This window comes from Canis aureus, chromosome 20 (assembly GCF_053574225.1).
Source record: "Canis aureus isolate CA01 chromosome 20, VMU_Caureus_v.1.0, whole genome shotgun sequence".
NCBI classification, from domain to species: Eukaryota; Metazoa; Chordata; class Mammalia; order Carnivora; family Canidae; genus Canis; species Canis aureus.
Genome location: NC_135630.1, coordinates 9,460,933 through 9,481,798, shown reverse-complemented (window position 1 = coordinate 9,481,798; position 20,866 = coordinate 9,460,933). Strand labels below are relative to the sequence as shown.

Genomic DNA, 20,866 nt, shown 5'->3' with positions numbered 1-20,866 from the left:
CTACCACACGGACACAGCAGGCGCGGAAAGCTTCAAAACATCAAGCATTATAAAATAATTAGAAAAGGATGAGTTTTTAGCATTTATTACCTTTGTTTCTAACGTAATCTATTCAATTGTAGGTTATAGAATTTAATTCATGACAACGACGGCTGTGTTTAAGACCAGCTCACGAGTGCCCAGAGGATAGTGAGCTCTATCTTGCCCACAGAGGCCGCCTGCAGCAAACCGTCCCACCCGCTTCCCATTGGGGCCCTGTCTCTGGTTTGCCGAGGGGACGACTAATCGGTGACATTTTTTATGTGACTCAAGAGATCAACTACAAAGGCCGAATTTTTCTGCAGGTAACTTTGCAGGTCTATGCAGTAGGTGTTTCTCGCTCTCCTGTCAAATTGTAAGTGTTTTTCAGTAGACGCTCTACCACCAGACAGATGGGCCACCCTGTGCCCGCTGGTGGCCGCTGCTCTTGTACTTCATGTCAGCGGAAACACATAGCCAGGAACTCTACACGGCCCCCAACATTGGAATGCACAGTGAAGGGACTGCTGGGGGGGCTCAGGGGTTGAGCGGCTGCCTTTGGCTCAGGTCATGATCCCAAGGATCCTGGGATCAAGTCCGGATCGGGCTCCCTGCATGGAGCCTACTTCTCCCTCTGCCTGTGTCTCTGCCTCTCTCTATAGATATAGATATAGATATAGATATAGATCATGAATAAATAAGTAAAATCTTTTTAAAAAAGAAATAGGGGGTAAAAGCCAGACCCCCTGCTCTGCTCCAATGCCCCAGACTAGAGGCTGAGCTTCCTCACTCGTCTTCCCAGGCACACAATATTTGAAAAGAGGACGGCACAGCCAGCAAATCCTCTCATCAAAGAGGCATTGACTTTTAATTTTACAAATGTGGCTCTTTTCCATAAGGAACAGAGAATTCATTAGTAATCGTGCTCTAGAGACTTCTTCCACCTGCATCTTTCTTTCTTCTGGCTATCTTATAATTATACCCCAGATTTCTGATTACAGAAACTTCTCCCCTTCACCTCTGTACAGTTTTAAAATCTCTCCTTGGCCGGTCTCCTCTTCCAGTCGACCCAGGGATCCCTGGGTGGCTCAGAGGTTTGGCTCCCGCCTTTGGCCAAGGGCACGGTCCTGGAGTCCTGGGATCAAGTCGCATGTCGGGCTCCCTGCATGAAGCCTGCTTCTCCCTCTGCCTGTGTCTCTGCCCCTCTCTCTCTCTCTATGTCTATCATGAATAAATAAATTAAAAATCTTTAAAAAAAAGAGAGAGAGAGAGAGATCAGAAACAGGAAACTGGCAGAAAAAAAAGAAAGAAAGAAAGAAAGAAAGAGAGAAAGAGAGAAAGAAAGAAAGAAAGAAAGAAAAGAAAGAAAGAAAGAAAGAAAGAAAGAAAGGTACCTTCCTTCCTAGATTGTGTACCACTGGCGGATTAAAGGAATGGGGGGGAGCACCAGGCTGATGAGACCATCACCGTCATCCCTACAAAACAGTTCCAGGGTGCGTCCGTCTTGCCAACTAAAGGGTCACTGGAAAGAAGCTCACTGAGGGGCACCCAGGGGGCTCAGCAGTTGAGTGTCTGCCTTCGGCTCAGGTTGTGACCCCGGGGTCACGGGATCGAGTCCCGATGAGACTCCCTACAGAGCACCTGCTTCTCCCGCTGCCTGTGTCTCTATCTCTCTCTGTCTCTCCTGAGGGCAGCTGGACAGTGAGGGCCGCGGGCCTGGGAGACGCAGAGGCAGTTGCTCATTCTAGAAGGAGGCAGCCTCGGTCGGGGCTCCTGTCTGCCTGTGGCAAGTGCCCGGCCCTGCTGAGCACATCGAAGCAGCGGAGACGTCTCTCCCCAACTCGCACACTTCTCATTTCTTCTTGCCAAAAAGGAAAATGTCTCTCTAGCTTTGTGTTACCAGCCTCCAGTGATGAACAATAGGTTGGCAATTCGGGGAACATAAACCGCTGCAATTATTATTCACTCCTTGCTCCAGATTGCTCTGTGAGCTGCGGGCTACATGCTCTGCATTCGGTGACTCGGGCCCCGTCCCATGTGTTTTCCCAGTTCAATCAACTGTGCTAAGAACTGTCACAATAGCCCCTGACGACAAGAAAATAAAATTTAGGGGAGAATGGAAAGCCTGACTCGCATGGTAATTCTGGTCTGCACCTGTTTCTCCCCTTCTTGCTTCCTTTCCCCCCTCGCTGGCCATGCTGGCCAACCTTTCCATCCACCTTAATGACAAAGAAAAAGAAATGGGTTGTTTTTCCAGTTTGGGTAATCGCTTCCGAAATGTTGTCACAGTCTTGCAAATGACTATATTTCTCTCATGTCAGACCACTGCGATTTCTGCACGACACGGGTTAGGGTTTCGTTAGGGTTCTGGGCTGCTGAGAGGCTCCAGAGTTTTGTTTCGGTTTTTTTTGTTGTTGTTGCTGTTGTGTCGCTTTTAAGAAAAAGACAAGGCGAAAACCAAATAAGTCACCGTGATAACTTATGACAGAAAAATCAACATCTGAATCGAATGATAATAGCAGGAGCCAGGCAGCAGGGGGAGGATGTGCCTTGTGCCAAGAAAAGAAAGGCACGGAAAGTTATTTAAAACTGATCGAAACCCACTAGGAGTCACAATCCCATCACGGTTTCCCTTTGGAAAAGCAGTTTTCAGAAGCCCCAATTAACCTTAATTGAATTCTGTCTTAGTAATATCTGGAATTTTAATTGACTGGGAAGGTGATCATAAATCTCCGTTCATAATGCGGCTTAGCCATTAGTAAATCCCCGGATGGCACACGGCCTTGTCGTGCAGGGGAGTTACTATTCTGCGAGTGAGGCTGGGTTTTAGATCATAAAACAAACATTCAAAAGAGAAAGGCCTCCACTGTCAGAGGCAGCTGAAAACGGCTTCCGTGCAGAAGTTCAGAGGAGAAGTCAAGGATTCAGATGAACCAAAGGTTCACGTTTGTGCTGTAGGCTTCAGTGCCTCCCCGGAACGTGACCCGAAGCGCCTAGGCCGCTAAGCCTCCCCAGAAGAAATGGTTCCCCAATCATTTAGGATAAGCATAGTATCATTCATGTTTTCTCTTTTGGAAAATCAACCATCAGTTCACTCCCTTTTATTTATTTATTTATTTTTTATTAAAACTGCTGAGGACAGGGAACCATCTTAGGCCTTTCAAATTCCCTGAATGTGGCCCTTTAACTGAAAGACTCTCAACAGGGTGCCCCTTCGGGACCCCCAAAGCAACCAAAAGTGAGGGAAGCCTGAGCAGGTGTGTTTTGAAGCAAAAAAAGAAGTCTCTCTAGTAGATTCAGATCTGGAATTCCCTACTACCCCCCCCCCCCCGCCACCCTCCAAACACACCACCTTGGGTTGAAAAACCGTGGCTTTAGCCAAGTCGAGAGGCTAACCCAATCAAAAAATCAGATGGACCGATTCTATTTCACTAAATTGAAGGTATGTTCGAAACAAAGCAAGTTACTAGTTATTTGGAAATCATCTAGAAATAGTTCAGATGTGATTTGACATCGTAGGAGGCCTAGCGTCTTACTCTCTTGCTTCTCTCATTTTCACCCACACATCTTGATCCCTCTACTACAAAGAAAAACCAGAGCCTCTCCCCTGTGTAATGGTCACCTCACTTTTGTTTCATTCAAACCCTCACTAACGCAGCCAGCAGACACCATGAAAACCCTAAAAAACTACCAAAGGGAGGGAAAAAGTTCTGTATTCTAGCCAGGTGGGGAAAAGAGTGAAAAGGTGAACTTAAAGAGTCCCGGTTGAGCACAGGGAAAATCCGTCCCTCTTCTAAAGATTCCCAGCTCTCTTCTTACTTCAACTATCACCATCTTGCAGGAACTACTGAGTTGTCGGGTGGAGAAGTTGGTCAGAAAGGAAGCCACGCAAACTTGAACTGACACCATGCAAACTCAAAGGACAGGGTCCTTTCTTCAAGTCTGCGCAAATTTTCCCGAAACTTGAAAACTTGAAAGGAAATAACAGCTGTACACATCGCTCTTTAATAATTTTACACATTCTCTCCTTTTTCTTACCTAACTCAACTCACTCGCTCTCTCTCCCTCCCTCCTTCTCTCCCTTTCTCCCTCTTTTTCTCTCTCTCTCTCTCCCCTCCCCCATACACATTTTGAATATTTCTCATCCAAACAACACTTTTCAGGAATGACACTGAGAAGAAAGGAGACAGAACTGTTAAGGCAATCTAGACACCAATTAATTTTGCCCCCTGCTTGCTGTGTACCTTTTCAAGCCTCCTTGGTAACTGGGAATAAGAATGTCAATGATTGATGAAAGTTAAAGAAGATGCCTGCAGAACAGGACGCTCGTTATATTAATTCCCTCAATATACCTCACTTGGAATAAAAATATCAAAGAGAACAGAGGGAATTACACGAGTAAATCCAGCATCTGTATGGCAGAAGGATGGGAGATTGGCATTCTTGGCATACTGATATTTGTTTACCAGTTGGCCCGTTTCAGGAAATGTTTCCAATTACTTATAATTAAGGGCAAATCACGGAGCAAGCCCAGAGAGCAGACATAGGCTATTTCAAAGTCAATCTTTAATATTCAGGCCAATATTCCCAAAGTGTGATCAGTGAAGTACCTGCATTATAACTACCCAGGCCCCTTCTCACCAACACAGATTCCTGAGCCCCATCACTGAGAATGGGGCCCAAGAATACACACTTTACGAGCTATTCAGGTTATACTTATGCCCATTAGAAATTAGAAGTCACCAATGTAGGCAACAATAATTATCCTTTATGAGAAATTTTCTTATCAAGATTGAGTCAAAGGGATCTAGTCGTTTAACGGTTGAACTCAGGAGAACATTTTTCCCAGGTTCATCATCAAGTTGACTTCTTATTTTGTTTTGTTGTTAAAAGATGAAGAAAGGCGCTTAAGCCCTCCGGGACTGGGAAGTCCAGTGTTTGCAGTGGGGTGACACAATAAGTGGTAGGGTCCTGTGGCTCTGTGGAAGTCTGGGAAAGCCACAACCGATCATATTGACCAGGGGTCCACCAAGTGACATGGTGAGCCAGCCAGCGTTTGCTATGTAACAAACCACTCCAAAACTTGGAGGCTTGAAATAACCACCATTTATTGACTCATGATTCCAAAGTTTGGTTGGATGGTTTTTTTGGTTTTGACCTGGCTCAGGTGGGACCAGGTGGGCTAGGATGACCTCACTCACCTGTCTGGAGACCCAGCTGGTACTGGCTTATCTCTGCTCTCTAGGCTCCTCCTCAGCAGACCAGCAGGGCCTTCCTTACATGGTGGCCACGCTACGAGAGAGCAAGTATAACGCGCAACCCATCTCAAGGAGCAGGCTTAGAATTTGCACAACTTCACGTCCACCACATCAAACATGGCCAAGGTCAGACCAAATCCAAAGACCGCGGAAATTGACCCTATCTCTTTATGGAGGGAGGTGCAAAGAAATTGTGACCATTTGCAATCATACTTCATAGCATAGAGAGGCAGAGACAACGAGGAGATTCTGGAGCTTTGGTGGTGCTGAAAAGAGGATCAAAGTGGATGCTATGTCTGTGCCCCTCACACAGCAGCGTCCTGGCAGTATGGTCCCCCCCCTCATCTCCCTCTCTTCACATCCTTTTCAACCACATATCCCTCTCCCTTTTGTTTTCTAAAGTTCCTTCTCAAAAACATGCAAGCCTCTTTATGACACTGATGTCATCAGGACCGGAAAACAAGGTAATGGTAACACTTCTCCGCAAGTTGTCCAGCCTCGAGATTTTGGAATCACCTTTCACTTGTCTCTCTCCTTGTCATCTCAAAATTGACCATTGCCTAGCCCTGTGGATACCATCTCTGCAACACTTCTTGCCAGAACATGTCCCCTGCTGAGGACTCCTGCCACCATCACCTTCCTCAGCATCTCAGTATTTGCTAGTAATAAGGAGACCCTGGGCAACTCCCTTCAGGTTTCCCAGGCTTCTGTGTCCTCATCTGGATAATCAGAATGACAATGTACTGACTGGTCAGAGTCGGTATGAGGATTAAACGGTATATTCCACACGGAGCATTTAGCACAGAGCCTAGCTCAGCAGCACATGCTTACTGGACGTAACCCATTCTATTCAGCCTATCCCAATTCATCCCTCTTATTTGCCCAGATTGTTTCTCCAGCTCAAAAACCACAAGGAGTCCCCCCAAAGACTTTGAAAGTAAATTTCTCAACCTGGTATGTAGGGCCCTCCCCTCTGACCCTGTTGTACCTGCCATCTTCCTTGAGCTTCCCCTCAAAATTCTCTGCTCTTCTGATGAGAGCCCTTGCCCCTTTCCACCCATCTAAGTCATAATCATCCCTCAAGACACGTGCCCACAAACACTCTATGACCACCTACCTGCACAGGAGCCACAGCAGTGCCCTCAAATACACAGGCACAGTCTCTGACCTGGGAAGTTCACTGTCCCCTCGGAAGACCCCCTCGATCACACTTCTTCTCTCTCTCCATTATACAGCTCAGCCTCAAAGGATCCTTTCTTCCTTTGAACATCCAAAATAATGTGTTTGTGCTTCTCTCATGACACTCATACTACATCTTGTATTGTGGTTCTAACAGCACATCCCGAATTGCAAACCCCTAGAACCATGTCTTGTCATCTAACCTCCATGACTATGCTTAGTCTAACATCATGCACATGATAGACCCTCAATAACCATTTTCTGAAGTAAGTGATAGAACGAACTCCTGCCTTATCAGCATATTGGACCTTATCAGGCTGTGATATATTCTGAGCCATAATTGAGCTGAGCTGATATAATCATTCCCCATAACATTAGTATGTTCTGTTGTATTTGTATCAACACACAAATGTGCACAATTCACTGCCTCAATTGCTTCCTATATATTTTTGAAGAATTTGTAGGAGCAAGAGGTTCTCAAAGCTCTCACTTACTCTTGATTTTTTTTTGTTGTTGCCGCTTTTCAGAGGATCTGTGGGTGAACTATTATCTCTGACTGATGGTATTTTAAATTTACCCAATGGTATTTAAATTTATCTGATGGCATTTTAAATTGATCTAATCGCTTTAATTTATTTAATCTAATTTAATTAAACATCATTTCCACCTGATGTTATTTAAATTACCCAGATGATATTTTACATTTATCACAGAAGTTAATCAGAATCAATAAAATCGGTTTAGGGCAGTGGTTCTCAAAGTGTAGTCCCTGGACCAGCAACAGCATCAGGATCACTTGGAGACTTTGTAGAAAGGCAAATTCTCAGACCCCTCCCCAAACCAATTGAATCAGAAATTCAGGGGTGGGACCCAGCAGGCTATATGTTCACAAACTTCAGGTGGTGCTGATGCATGCTAATGTTCGAGAACTCTAGTGAAGAGATTAGGTAAAATCATTTCTGGGCAAATAAACTGATACTGCAGATGCAAGACGGGAAGCAGGTTTTTTGATGAAAACCAACTACCCCTGGGTTATGGTTTGCATACATTTGCAGAAGACCAACAGAGATGGCAGATGAGTGCAGTGGCTGAGACCCAATTTCTGTGTTTGGCCAACGTACATGATATGCATCTGTTTATTTTTTTTTTTTAACAAGAAGTTTATTTAAACAACAAGATGCTAGGCAGCCCTGGTGGCTCAGCAGTTTAGTGCCGCATTTGGCCCAGGTTGTGATCCTGGAGACCCAGGATCGAGTCCCATATCGGGTTCTCTGTGTGGAGCCTGCTTCTCCCTCTGCCTGGGTCTCTGCCTCTTTCTCTCTCTCTCTCTCTTTCTGTGTGTGTTTCTCATGAATAAATAAATAAAATCTTTAGAAAAATAAAAAATAAACAACAAGATGCTTGACTTGGAGGGAAAACTATCTAGGATGCATTTCTTTTAGAGTAACTTATCCCTACTTAAAGACAGATTGCCCTACATGTAATAGCTACATACAAAAAAGTTATAAAATTGTCCTTGGTTTTACAATGATAAATGAAAAACATTAAAATTCTCCAATCGAACAAGGTATGCAAGGATTTTTATGTTGTCTTTTTGTTGTTGTTGTTGTTGTTGTTGTTAAACAGTGCGAGCAAAATAACTTACTGGAATATGAACATAAGAGCAGAGTGCGCCTGCCACTAATGGAAAGAGGGGGTATTTTCACAGAAGCAGTATTCTCCCCCATCCCATCTCCATTTGATGTCAATCAAAACATACCATTGGCCATTTAGTTAAAAAAAAAAAAAAAAAGGAGGGACACCTGGGTGGCTCAGCGGTTGAGCATTCGCCTTTGGCTCAGGGCGTGATCCTGGAGACCCAGGATCGAGTCCCGCGTCAGGCTCCCTGTGTGGAGCCTGCTTCTCCCTCTGCCTGTATCTCTGCCTGTCTCTCTCTCCCTGGGTCTCTCATGAATAAATGGATAAAAATCTTTAAAAAAAAAAAAGAAGAAGGAGAATATGCTTGTGCACATACACACTTTACGTACAATAGAGGAGGGGGGAAGGGGAAAACAAAAGAATAGAGAAAACTCTACTGTCGTAGTCAGGGTGCGGAGGAACCAAATTACAGCTTTCTATTTGAGAATGTCTTCTTGGTCTGGAGGAACAGAGTTCTGGAATAAAGGAGCAGATTCCCTTTTTGGTAGACACCCCCTGTCTGCTGCCGGAACACATCAATGGTCTCTTCACCCTCCATGTCCCACTGTGCAGGTGTGTCTGTTTCATTGATTGGCTGCCCATCAACCCGGAATCTGATCTGCCTCATTGGCAAACCCTGTTGTTCACGGTAGGCTTTCATTAGTTTCCTAAGTGATGTGTGCCTCTTAATCTTAAACTACACCCCAGAACCATCCTGCCCCACCACCTTCAAATTAATATGGTCGTTGTTCTCAGTCTTCACTCCTTCCTTGGGCCTTTCATTGGCTGTGATGAGTGCCAGAGTGTCCTCAGCTGCCACTTCATAGAAGAGGTACTGGGTCCCCACCAAAGGAGCACACAAGCAGCACCAGGAGGGGAGGAAGGAGGCCGCAGCCATTGCACCTGTTTACTCTGGGACTAAGGGGATAGGGACCGTGTTAGAATGTGACACTGTCAGCACCCAGAGTTGCTTTTAGAGCTGGGTCTTCTTCCTTCATGGGTGGAAGGGGAAAGTCCGAAAAATTTAGGATATGCCCCAAAGAACACAGTGTATAAAATGTCTGAGGATTTGGGTTTTCTCCCCTTGCAATGGGAGATTCGGAAACAAAAGGGAGGAGCAGACTGACTGCACGGTGGCTCACATTACAGTGGACCCAGCCGGCCTCACCTGCAGGTATTCAGGCCTGGAGAGCGGTGGCTAGGTGGCTCAGGAGCCTTTCCTGATCTCCCTGATTCCTGCTGGTGGCACACCCGCTCTCACACATTCCCATGCCCACCTGGATTACTCTATTAACCTTAAGGACACCACATGGCCAACCAACAGAAACCACATTTTGCTCCATAACTACTTCATCTCCCTTAGATCTGGTGACAACTTTCCAACCAGCAGGAAAACAGGCCTCATCCTGTTTGAGGACTCACCACTAAGCCAACATAAGTAAAATCTGTGACTTGCTGAAAAATACAGAGCATGGGCACGTGTAAGTTTAAACTTCATTCTATACAGATTGCTGTTGACTAAATTCCTTCATCGAAGGATTTTCAGTGATTTCTTCGAAAATCAAATTGGCTGCAGAGATTTAACGATCTATTTTAGAGAGGTGCAGGCAATGTGGGGAGAGAAGGAGTAAAGCATGACACAATGCGAGAAACTTCCACGGAGACAAGAATTTGATCCGTAATTCCTAAGTTTTTAAAAAGCAGGGGTGTTAGTGATAAGGGCTAACAGGATACAGGTGGAAGCCAAAGGGGAGCTCAAGTCAGAAGTGGCTGCATAAAATTATGACTATAAAGCAATGAGAAAATAAATTAGATTCTGCATCCAATGTAGGTTCTACCTGACTGTTTAATGGTCCCCACCATTCACTGTAGAAGGTGACATTCATTGGCAAACAGCTTGACATAACTTTGGCTTTATTGAGGTATAATTGGCAAATAAAATTATAATATGTTTAAAGTGTACAATGTGATCATTTGATATACGTACACAGTCCCCGTAATTTTAGAAGCAATTGACTTTATAATGTCCCCTCCCACTCCTTCCCAGTCCCACCTCCATCAAGACCTAAGGACTTACTAACAAATACGTTGTAAGGGAAATGTCTATCCTTGACAAAGCTGTAGAAGAACTCTCGGTACACTGAAGAACAGTATGAAATTCTTCCACAGATTTTTTTTTTATCCTCCCTTCTCACCTTTCAGATTCAATGTGATTTATTCAGTACACAAATATTCATTGAGCTCCTAATAAGTTCCAGATGCTGTGCTATAAACTGGGAATACATTCAAAGAATTTGCAATCAAATGCAGCCGACCAAAGTTTCATCAGAATCACCTCAGGTGCTTGTGAAAATACCGATTTCCGGGCCCTGCTCCAAGCCTTCATCAGAATCCCTCAGGACGGAACCTTGGGTCTGTGGGCCTCAGAGGCCACACTGAGTGGTGAAGCCCACTGGTATGGGTTAATGGGAAAAGCTTCTTCCCTCTTCTGCAGACTACGGTGGCTTTGTCCTCACACCAGTGACTGCTTCCTTAGAAGGAAGGCTGTGTACATGGTGGCTTCCAGCCATTGCTCCCTGCACTCTGGCCTCTCACAGACCCCAGATTTTGGCAAAGGCAAATGAGCCACTAGGGGAGGGTTCAGGCCATTTGGCCTTCAGCTAAGGCTCTGGGACCATGAGGGAGGTCTCAGCAGAAGTGGTACAGGCTGCTACGACTTGACTTGGTTGTACATGACATGCATGATGCGGGTTCCAGTGACTCAGCAGAATAAGAAAATGGAGGCAGTGATCTGGGGGCTTTTAACATAAGAGTGTTTAACTGAAGGACAAAAGGTAATTATTTCTAATTCTACATCCTTTGGACCTACCATCTCTGGACTTGAAATTTCAAGGGCATTTAATTACTGAACCTTAATTTCAACCTGGGAATATGATCATGAGAAAGACTTTCTACCCAACTTTGGGGTATCTCTCTGTTGTTGGCATTTATTATTAGGCCATTTAATCTCCTTCTGGATTCTCTAATATGCAATGCTCAACAATAGGGCCAGAGGGGAAAGGTACTATTTCTTGGGTCCTCAACAGCCTTCGTATAATCCGTATCTCTGATTCATTCGAATTCAGAAATTTGCTGAAGGTCTGTGAGGTTCTTGTTCTGACTAGGTCCCCCGGAAAATTAAATTCTCTGGTTTAAATGATGCTAAAGTCATTGAGGGAGCCTGGGACTCAAAAATGTGCTGATGCAGTGGTTCTTGGGAGTCAGATAGACTCATACCTTAGTCCTACAAGGTCAGGCCCAAAAGCTCTCATAAGCATGATTTGGGAAGTGAGGTATCAAAGACTCGCAGATTCCTGTTGTCCGAGCAAGACCCAAGAATGGGCCCGATACCCAGAGAGTCCAATCAGTGGTTTTAAGCTAGAGGTTCTCAGAACAGCAACAGCAGCAGCACCTGGGAAGCTGCCAGTCATTTCTGTGTCTAGTCAAATCTCGGTAGGATCCCAGAAAAACTCCTTCAAGGCCAACACGCCCAGCACCTCAACACAGAGCTAAAAGGCCAGAGGTCACATGACACTGTGCCTATGTCTGAAGGCTAGGGTGCCCCCTATATATATATATACAGTTCCAACCAGGTGAGCCAACCTACAGGATCAGGTTGTCAAATCTTTTTTTTTTTTTTCAGGTTGTCAAATCTGACTCAAATCAGAGACTTTGCCCAAAACCAAGCTGTACTAGTAATTTTAAGGATATAAATAAATAGGAAACATAGGCAAAACAGAGTGAGGTCTGCATGACCACCAGGTCTTTCCGTCCCACATCAGACACACATCCTCTGGCCCGGAGTAATAACACATGGGGTCTCTAGATGAGGTTTACACATGCCCTCTCACAGCAGGGGGTTTTTAGGTTATGAAACATCCTCAGTTTATACCCAGATAGTTGTACAGATGACATGATCTCCTCCGGGGATCATACCTTATAAATGTTTAACATCTAGATTTGTTGACCATAAGTAATCTTAAATCAGAAATATCCAGGCAAGAACATTCCATATATAAAGACTTTTCCTATCAAAAATCATTAGTCTATCAGGAGGTCCAGTTGTCAGCATGTTTACAGGGAGGTGGCACCAAGCCACCTCCTTACTTTTTTGGGAGGATTCCCCCAAGAATCAGAGGAGAAATGGATGAGCCTCTTTAATTCCTTCCTCCTCCCCCCTGGACCCTTTTGACAGGGAATGGAAAGGCCGTATTAATAATTATGCCAAGACAACAAGTATAAATTGGTACTGGCCTGAAAACCCCAGAATAGATTGTCACCCTATCTATAGCATCCCCCTGGGAGGTGGGTGCCCACTGGAAGTTTGTATGTAGCAGAAGAGAAACAAGATTTGAAATGGAGCGAACCAGAAGCCAGTATATGGAAAATCATTTGAATCTTCAAACATGTAATATTATAACTGGAAGATTCCATTTAGGCGTCGAAGCCTACTCAAAACAAAAGTTCTTTTCTGTCAGAAATATATGCAATAAGACATGATACACAATTATACATGCACTCAGTATTTTTTTCTTTTTTGGTGAGAGTTGTACAAAACAGAATTTACCATAACTCCCTTATCATAGGCCAAAATACCGTAGTTGTATTAAACAAGGTTGTCTCTGTATGGCATCACATGATTTATGTATTTTCAACTCTAACAAGTAAAATGAAAAAGCTTTGATCATGCTGAAGGAAGGACTGAATTACGTATTAGCACCATAGAAATTGATATTACAATAAATAAATAAATAAATAAATAAATAAATAAATAAATAAATAAAGTAAAAAGAAAAAGAAAAAAGAATTGATATTACAAAATCCTTGTCATGTAAAGAGGCAACCAAAGCACACTGCCAAAAAGAGTAGGGGAAAAAAATATAAAGGTATCCTGGAAAATATATCAGTAAAAATAATATGTTATTTTCTGGATTTTGTGATGTTTGTGAAATTTTTCAGCTTCTTGACCTGCAACATGGTGAGGCAGGGAAAAAAAAGATTGGAGGAGTCAGACAGACTTGCTTTGAATCCCGGCCCTTCCATTACTAATAACGTGACTTTGGATGAGTCCCTTTACCTCTGCTGCCTCGGTTTCCCCATCTGTAAAATGGGGAGAATACAAGTGGCCTACATCATAGGAACATCACGAAGAAGAAATAAGCTGATACTTTGAAAGTACCTAGAGCATGACCTGATGCATAATAAGTACTCCATTTGTTTTAACAAGTCAGCAGGCAAATTTCTTAACCTTTCCAAGCCTCCATTTCTACTCTTAGAAAATGAGGAAATAATAGTCATCTTAAGAAATGCAAGGATTCAAGGTCATTAATGTCGCTGGCATCAGTGGATGTCAATAAATGAGGATTATTGGTCTTCAAATAACAGGCACCAGGGAGCCAATGAGTCCCTCCTCTCAGCTTCCTCAATGAAGGACTCCCATCCTCTTGGGAGGAGATGTGGGAACTCCTACCTGCAGCTCCTCCCCACTCCACCCCCCACACCGCACCTGCCCCCCCCCCACCTCCTCCCCAACACCCAAGCACCCTCTCGGATTACCAGCTGCTCTAAAAGCAGCCTCAGTTTAGACCTGAGATAACATGGTTACCTTATCCTTTGTTTTGAATAAAAGCCCCTAAGTAGCCTTAAGGCAACAGGATTTCTGTCTTTCACATTTTATTTCATCGTTTTTCTTTTTCCTCTCTTTTTCGAGTTTACAGTGTTTATTACACTCAGTATGGAAAAAAAGAAAAATGAGTTGTTAATTGGAAGGCCTGGGTTCTCTCCATGCCTAGAAATTAAACGATACACTTGGGTCCCAAGAAGAAATGGGTATTGATTCCACTTTAACTGTCAGGGACGTTCTCTGACTTCCAACACGCCCTCTGTTCCCTTCCTCCCCGCAGCCGAAAACAGCATATTTTAGGTAATGCAGCCTGACTTACCTAATGGAACGGGTTGAAGCCTTTATTTAAAAAGCAAAAGCCCTAAACCAACACTTCAAATGAGGTCATTTCAATGTTGTACTTGGAGGAAACTATGAAAAACTTGATACTTCACTGAACTCCAACCTCCAGTCAGTTTAATCCACTCATTTATTCATTTATAAACCATGAAGGCCCTGCGTGTTCCTCTGCGGGGCCCCCCTCAGACGCAAGGCCAAGGAAGACAGATTTTACTTCTCAGTTTCGGAATGTAAAAGCGTAGGTGCTGCAAAGACCAAGCTCCTGAACTAGAGGAGGAAGGGGGCACGGGGGAAGGGGCATCAGCTCTGTGCTCTGTGAGTGTCCACCTCTGTGCCTGAGAAGAAGACTATGCCAGCTCTGAACCTCCATCCATTGGACCCCTGCCCAAGCCAAGTTGTGGGGTTTTTTTGTTTTTGTTTTTGTTTTTGTTTTTTTTAAATGAGGCAGACCTAGATAGAACATGGAGAGAAAATCACTGATGTCATCCCAGGTAATTCCAAGGCATCCTCCTATTAAACTGTTTATAAAACCGAATGAGAAAAAAATAAAAATTAAAATAAAATAAATAAATAAAAAGTAAATTAAATTTTAAAAACCAAATGAGAAAGATGCGGGTTTTGCCCCCTTTCAGGGTCAGGTCACTACTACACCACACACACAGGCCTGTGGGATCATCTGGTTGTTCCCCAGCTCTGAAATGAGTCCTCCCCTCCCCTCTTATAGGGCTTCTAGGCCTACGTCTTGTCTCATGGTGGACCTGGATCTCAGCTAGTACCTGAGGACTGATGCTCAGCAGCCCCACAGCGCTAACACGTTCAACAAGAATACTCAAAAGCCTGCTACGAAAAGACTACTAGAGTTGAATATAATTTTTGTAAATTTATTTTTTTTTTATTTATTTATTTTTTTTTAAATATGAGTGGTGTGTGGAAGTTTAAACACTAACAGAACTGCCCGGGTGGATCAGCGGTTGAGCATCTGCCTTCAACTCAGGTTGTGATCCCAGGGTCCTGGGATCGAGTCCTGCATCGGGCTCCCCAAATGGAGCCTGCTTCTCCCTTGATCTGTGTCTCTGCCTCTCTCTCTGTCTCTCATGAATAAATAAATAAAATCTTTAAAAAAAAATACTAACAATCACGGCGTTTAGATGATTCGTATGTACGTGTGTTGTATCGTGAATCCTCCTTCCTTTCTTCCCTCCCTCCTTTTTTCCTTATTTCTTTCTTTCATCCCTTTCATCTATTTTCAGCCTGATACTCCAGGACTCTCTGTACTACGAAAAAGTGATAGAAACTGCTGAGCAGGCTTGGAATCTGTTCCCGTCTCAGCTCTCCCAGGATTTTAGGACGTCTAGCTCTAAAGCGTTTCACAAAGTAGGACTTTTGGTTCCAACTACGACCTGAGAGGAATCTCCAACCTGCCTCAAATCCTGGAATATAATCAGCAGACCCCAACGAGTCACAGACAGAGGCCTAGTTACTGAGGATCCCCTGAGGAGTCTTAACTGCTAAAGAAAATGACAGTCATCCTTCATCAATGACTATAATGGAGTTGCCCCATTGCTGGTGAGGAAAGTAGAGGACTGGCTTTAGGATCAAACAGACTTGGGTTAAACTCTTGGCTGTGCCACTCACCAGCTTTGTGACCAGAGACTAAATAACCTCTTGGACTCTATTTTGTCACCTGTAAAATGGGAAGAACTACATCCACCTCATGAGGTTGTCATGAGGATTAGTGAGATGAGGCTGCAAAGCCTGTGGCTGGTGTAGTGCCTGGCTCCGTAGGCTCTCAGTCAACGGTGTTAATCAATAGTAAAGGCTACTGGATAAGACCTGGGCTCTGAGCTATTTTTATGGGAAAGCACAACCCCGGCAATTAGCGTCCCTCTTTCAAAGGTCAGCTTTCTTTGGTAGGCAGGAACAAAGCAAGGCTCCAGTTACCTCCTGCCTGAGCTCCCTGTTGGGAAGCACTCGCTCCTCCAGGGCAGGTCACCACTCACCTTGGGGCTGGTCACTGTCTGGGACCCGCGACGTAGACTTCAGACGGCAGCTGCTGCTTCTCTAAGGGAGCCAGCAGAGAGGCACGTGTGCAGACGGCTCCTCCTTTTAGTGTGCTGTCTCTTTATTCTCTGCATCACTCAGCGGAAGGCCACACAGGGATGTGTACTGGATTTCCCTAAAAGGTTGGGGGAATTAAAGTGAATTACAACATTGGAAGAGAACGCAAGGTTCTATGCTAAAGACGATGTTGCCCATGGCCCCGGGGGGAAATGGACCCAGAAAACTAACCCCCTCCAACAAGAGGTGCATCCCACTTCCCAACACTGCTCTCCTATCCTCAGGTCTGCCCACATCTGGAAAACGTGTCAGGGGATCCCTGGGTGGCTCAGCGGTTTAGTGCGCCTGCCTTTGGCCCAGGGCATGATCCTGGAGTCCCAGGATCGAGTCCCACATCGGGCTCCCTGCATGGAGCCTGCTTCTCCTTCTGCCTGTGTCTCTGCCTTTCTCTCTCTGTGTGTCTCTCATGAATGAATAAATAAAATCTTTAAAAAAATTTTCTAAAAAAAAAAAAAGAAAGAAAGAAAACGTGTCTTTCCTTGATGCTCTGTAGTAGACAACACTGTGTTAACCAGTCCTCATTCCTTCTCCTCTTCCCGGGCATGCAGGAAGCCTCCTTTCCCAGCTCACTTGCAGTTAATGTTAGGGCATATGGCTGGGGCCTAGACCATGGGAGATGATTGCCAGTGATGTTTTCCACGTCTAGGCCTGGTCATGAACTCCTTGCCTGGGAGTCTCCACTCCTCCTCCTCTCCAGCTCCAAAGTCCTTGGAGGCTGCGTGTTTCAGGTGCAGCATCACTACAAGATGGGCAAGTGCCCACCTACCTGAGACCCAGTGTGTGCAGTGAGCAAGGCGTAAACCCCTACTGTGCCGAGCCTCTGTGAATCTAAGGCCTAGACGTTAGCGCGGCACAGCGTTGGTTACCTGCACAAACACACCTTGGACTACGACACTTCATTTACCATGCAAGACACCCCTACCCTCAGGGGCTCCAGGACCTATCTCCTTCCCCTACCAGATCTGAGCCAGCCATCCCACACGATGCCCCAAGAAAGAAGCGAGCCTTTAGCAGAACCCCGAGTGATGACTTTGGCACTTCAAGTTCCAAAGGGGAATCCAGCAAGATAGTCTTGGACCAAGACTCACAAACTCACACGTCTGGAGCAGTCACACAGGTGATGCCGACGAGAGAGGCCGGCCAGGTGTAAACCCACGGCAGACCCAGGAAGGTGCGCCTTCCCTAAAGGAAGCAGCCTCTAGCAGTCCCTCCAACCGCTACCGTGCAGATCCTCCAATTGCTTAAAAGAAGATAGAAATCTGGGTTTCTATCTAAAGTCTCCAAAGTTTGGTGATTTGGCAATCACCCCAAATTAAAAACAAACACTTTGCACGTCAAACACAACTGAACGCTTGCTACACCTGCCCGCGCCTTCTCACATTACCTTTTCACATCACCCCTTTCAACCCTGTATGGTTTCTTGAACTCCTGCCCCATAGTCTGCAAGGCCGCCTCTCTCACAGCGGAGTTAACAACCTATAATTATGCACAGCAAAACCTTCCCTTTACCACCAACCCTCCCCCACCCCCAAATCCTCAAATTCTTTTTTTTAATTTTTTTTATTGGAGTTCAATTTGCCAACATATAGCATAACACCCAGTGCTCATCCCGCCAAGTGTGCCCCTCAGTGCCCATCACCCAGTCACCCCACCCCCCGCCCACCTCCCCTTCCACCACCCCTTGTTCGTTTCCCAGAGTCAGGAGTCTCTCATGTGCTGTCACCCTCACTGATATTTTCACTCATTTTCTCTCCTTTCCCTTTATTCCCTTTCACTATTTTTTTATATTCCCCAAATGAATGAGACCATATAAAGTTTGTCCTTCTCCGACTGACTTACTTCACTCAGCATCATACCCTCCAGTTCCATCCACGTTGAAGCAAATGGTGGGTATTTGTCATTTCTAATAGCTGAGTAATATTCCATTGTATACATAAACCACATCTACTTTATCCATTCATCTTTCGTTGGACACCGAGGCTCCTTCCACATTTGGCTATCGTGGCCATTGCTGCTATAAACATCGGGGTGCAGGTGTCCCGGCGTTTCCCTGCATCTGTATCTTTGGGGTAAATCCCCAGCAGTGCAATTGCTGGGTCGTAGGGCAGCTCTATTTTTAACTCTTTGAGGAACCTCCACACAGTTTTCCAGAGTGGCTGCACCAGTTCACATTCCCTCCAACAGTGTAAGAGGGTTCCCCTTTCTCCACATCCTCTCCAACATTTGTGGTTTCCTGCCTTGTTAATTTTCCCCATTCTCACTGGTGTGAGGTGGGATCTCATTGTGGTTTTGATTTGTATTTCCCTGATGGCCAGTAATGAGGAGCATTTCCTCATGTGCTTGTTGGCCATGTCTATGTCTTCCTCTATAAATCCTCAAATTCAAACTCTGCCTCTATGGTCACCAACCCATTGATAGGTGTGCACACACACACACACACACACACACAGAACTGCAGCTCTCTTATTACAGGAAGCCCTGCCCTAAGCTTTAAAATTACCATATGCCATCAAGTGCCCCCCTCAGTGCCCGTCACCACCGGGTGTTATGCTATATGTTGGCAAATTGAACTCCAATTTTTTTTATGTAAAAATAAATAAATTAATAAAATAAAATAAAATAAAATAAAATAAAATAAAATAAAATAAAATAAAATAAAATAAAATAAAATAAAATAAAATTACCATATGCAAGGACTCTGTTAAATTCTTAGCCAGAGATTCCTTGCTCCATTCTCTCGGGGAAAGAAGGTGGAGGCCCATTAGTGATTATGTCCTCACTCCCACCCACCCATCTCATCCAAATACCCCGGTGAGCAGCAAGCTGCGAGTGTGAAATCACAGTCAGGAATTAGGACTATTTTTGTGTGTCCCTGTACCACAATTTCTCTGAGAACAAGCCTAGCTAGCTTTTAGATGGATCAAATAGAATTTGAAAATCACCCTACTTTATATGGCAAGAGCTTTAAGAATATCAAATATTTCTCACCCAAGAAAAGCATTTGCAAGCAAATGGGTCAGAAGATTTTTCCACGGTTATCTCTCCCAGAACAGAGCAGCTTGAAACCAGAGAAAATGGGTGTTGCTTAGGGGTGGCAGGGGGGAGAGGCGGGGACACCCTAGGAGTATGAGAAAGCCAGTCCCTGAGAAGCTCAGACACAGAGGTGGCCAGGGACTTTCTCCCACTGCACACGGGAGCTTCAAGCAAGAAAGGTTGCATTTCAAGCAGAAAGCTCTTCTCAAAGTGCAAATATTGGAAAAGCCGACCAAGACTTCGGCAGGTGCTAAGCCCAGCTATGTTTGTCCACAGCGACCCCCTGCACGCTGTGGCTGATCTAACCTGGCCACCGGGGTGAGAGGCCCTCGCACCCCATTATTCAATCTCCAAGACTCTCGTCCTCCCAGCATTATTATGGTTAAGGTTGGATATGATCAACTGACCTCTTTTTAAATGTTGCAGCCAGCAGAGAAGTTTTACTAATCTTCGCAGTAGTAGATGGGTGTGCAGAGGGCTGTGATTTGTGCTCGCTCTGGGAGGAAAGTGTCCAGCCACCTGTTCTGAGTGCGGGCCGGGGCTGCTCCCGCTGGGACGAGTGTTGCCCATCATACTGCCTCGGAGTGGCAGGTGTCTCCAGGACAATGTGTTTATTAGTAGGGGGGGTCGGGGAAGTTGGGCGGGGCGGGGGGGCACTGATGCACGACTTGCCAGTAGGCTGGACTCAGGGAGCTGGAGGTCAGCAGCCCGGGGACAGAGCGCAGGGCCCCCCACCTCCCAGAGTGAAGCCAGCAGAGTGCAAAGCTCGGGTTGTCATCAGGATAGTGAGCAGGCCCGGCTGGGGGGGGGGTCCTCTGCAGCCTGCACCCCCAGGCCACAGGGAAGGGGACAAAAGAGCAGGGACGGTGCAGCCCGAGGGTACCGGCGACTGAGCATCAGTATCCAACAGAGCACGACGAAGCCCTTGTCTCTGTCTCCACTGCAAGTGCCAGTGCAGCCAGGACTGCGGGTGCTTGCAGTTTCCATAGCAGCGCTGCTGCTCTGGCTGGCGGGGGACACGGGGCGGGGGGATGGCAGTGGGGGCCGCCCTTCTCTTCCACCCGCGACCTGTTATTTTATTTTTTTCTTATTATTTTGTGTATGTATTCCTGAGAGACCCAGAGAGAGAGAGAGGCAGAGACCCAGGCAGAGGGAGACACAGGCTCCCCCCGATGCGAGACTCGATCCCCTGACCCCGGGGTCAGGCCTTGGGCCTTGACAGGTGCTCACCCGCGGCGCCCCCGGGCGTCCCCACACCCACGGCCTCTTAAAGCCTTTGCTCGTCTCCCACTTCGGTGCCACTCAGCCACCCACGTGGCCACAGAGGGAGCCCTGCGGAGCCCACGGATTGGGAGCGTCCCCCCCACCCCCTCACCCCCTTGTCCATGGAGGGAGCCCTGCAGAGCCCACTGATTGGAAGCATCACCCCCACCACCACCACCCTGGCCACGGAGGGAGCCCTGCGGAGCCCACGGATTGGGAGCATCACCCCCACCCCCTCACCCCCTTGGCCATGGAGGGAGCCCTGCGGAGCCCACGGATTGGGAGCATCACCCCCCACCCCAGGAGTGGGGTGGGTGGG

At 45.9% G+C, this 20,866-nt stretch overlaps 1 long non-coding RNA gene and 1 pseudogene across 1 annotated transcript in view; both read right to left on the bottom strand.

Moving 5' to 3' along the window:
• Positions 1-8,559: 8,559 nt before the first annotated feature.
• On the bottom strand, positions 8,560-9,030 carry LOC144291361 (small ubiquitin-related modifier 2 pseudogene; annotated as a pseudogene).
• Positions 9,031-16,596: 7,566 nt separating this feature from the next.
• LOC144291469 (uncharacterized) overlaps positions 16,597-20,866 on the bottom strand; it is a 92,149-nt gene continuing 87,879 nt past the window's right edge. Inside the window, exon 4 of the long non-coding RNA XR_013358732.1 lies at positions 16,597-16,652. This is a non-coding gene — a long non-coding RNA (uncharacterized LOC144291469). The remainder of the gene's footprint in view (positions 16,653-20,866) is intronic.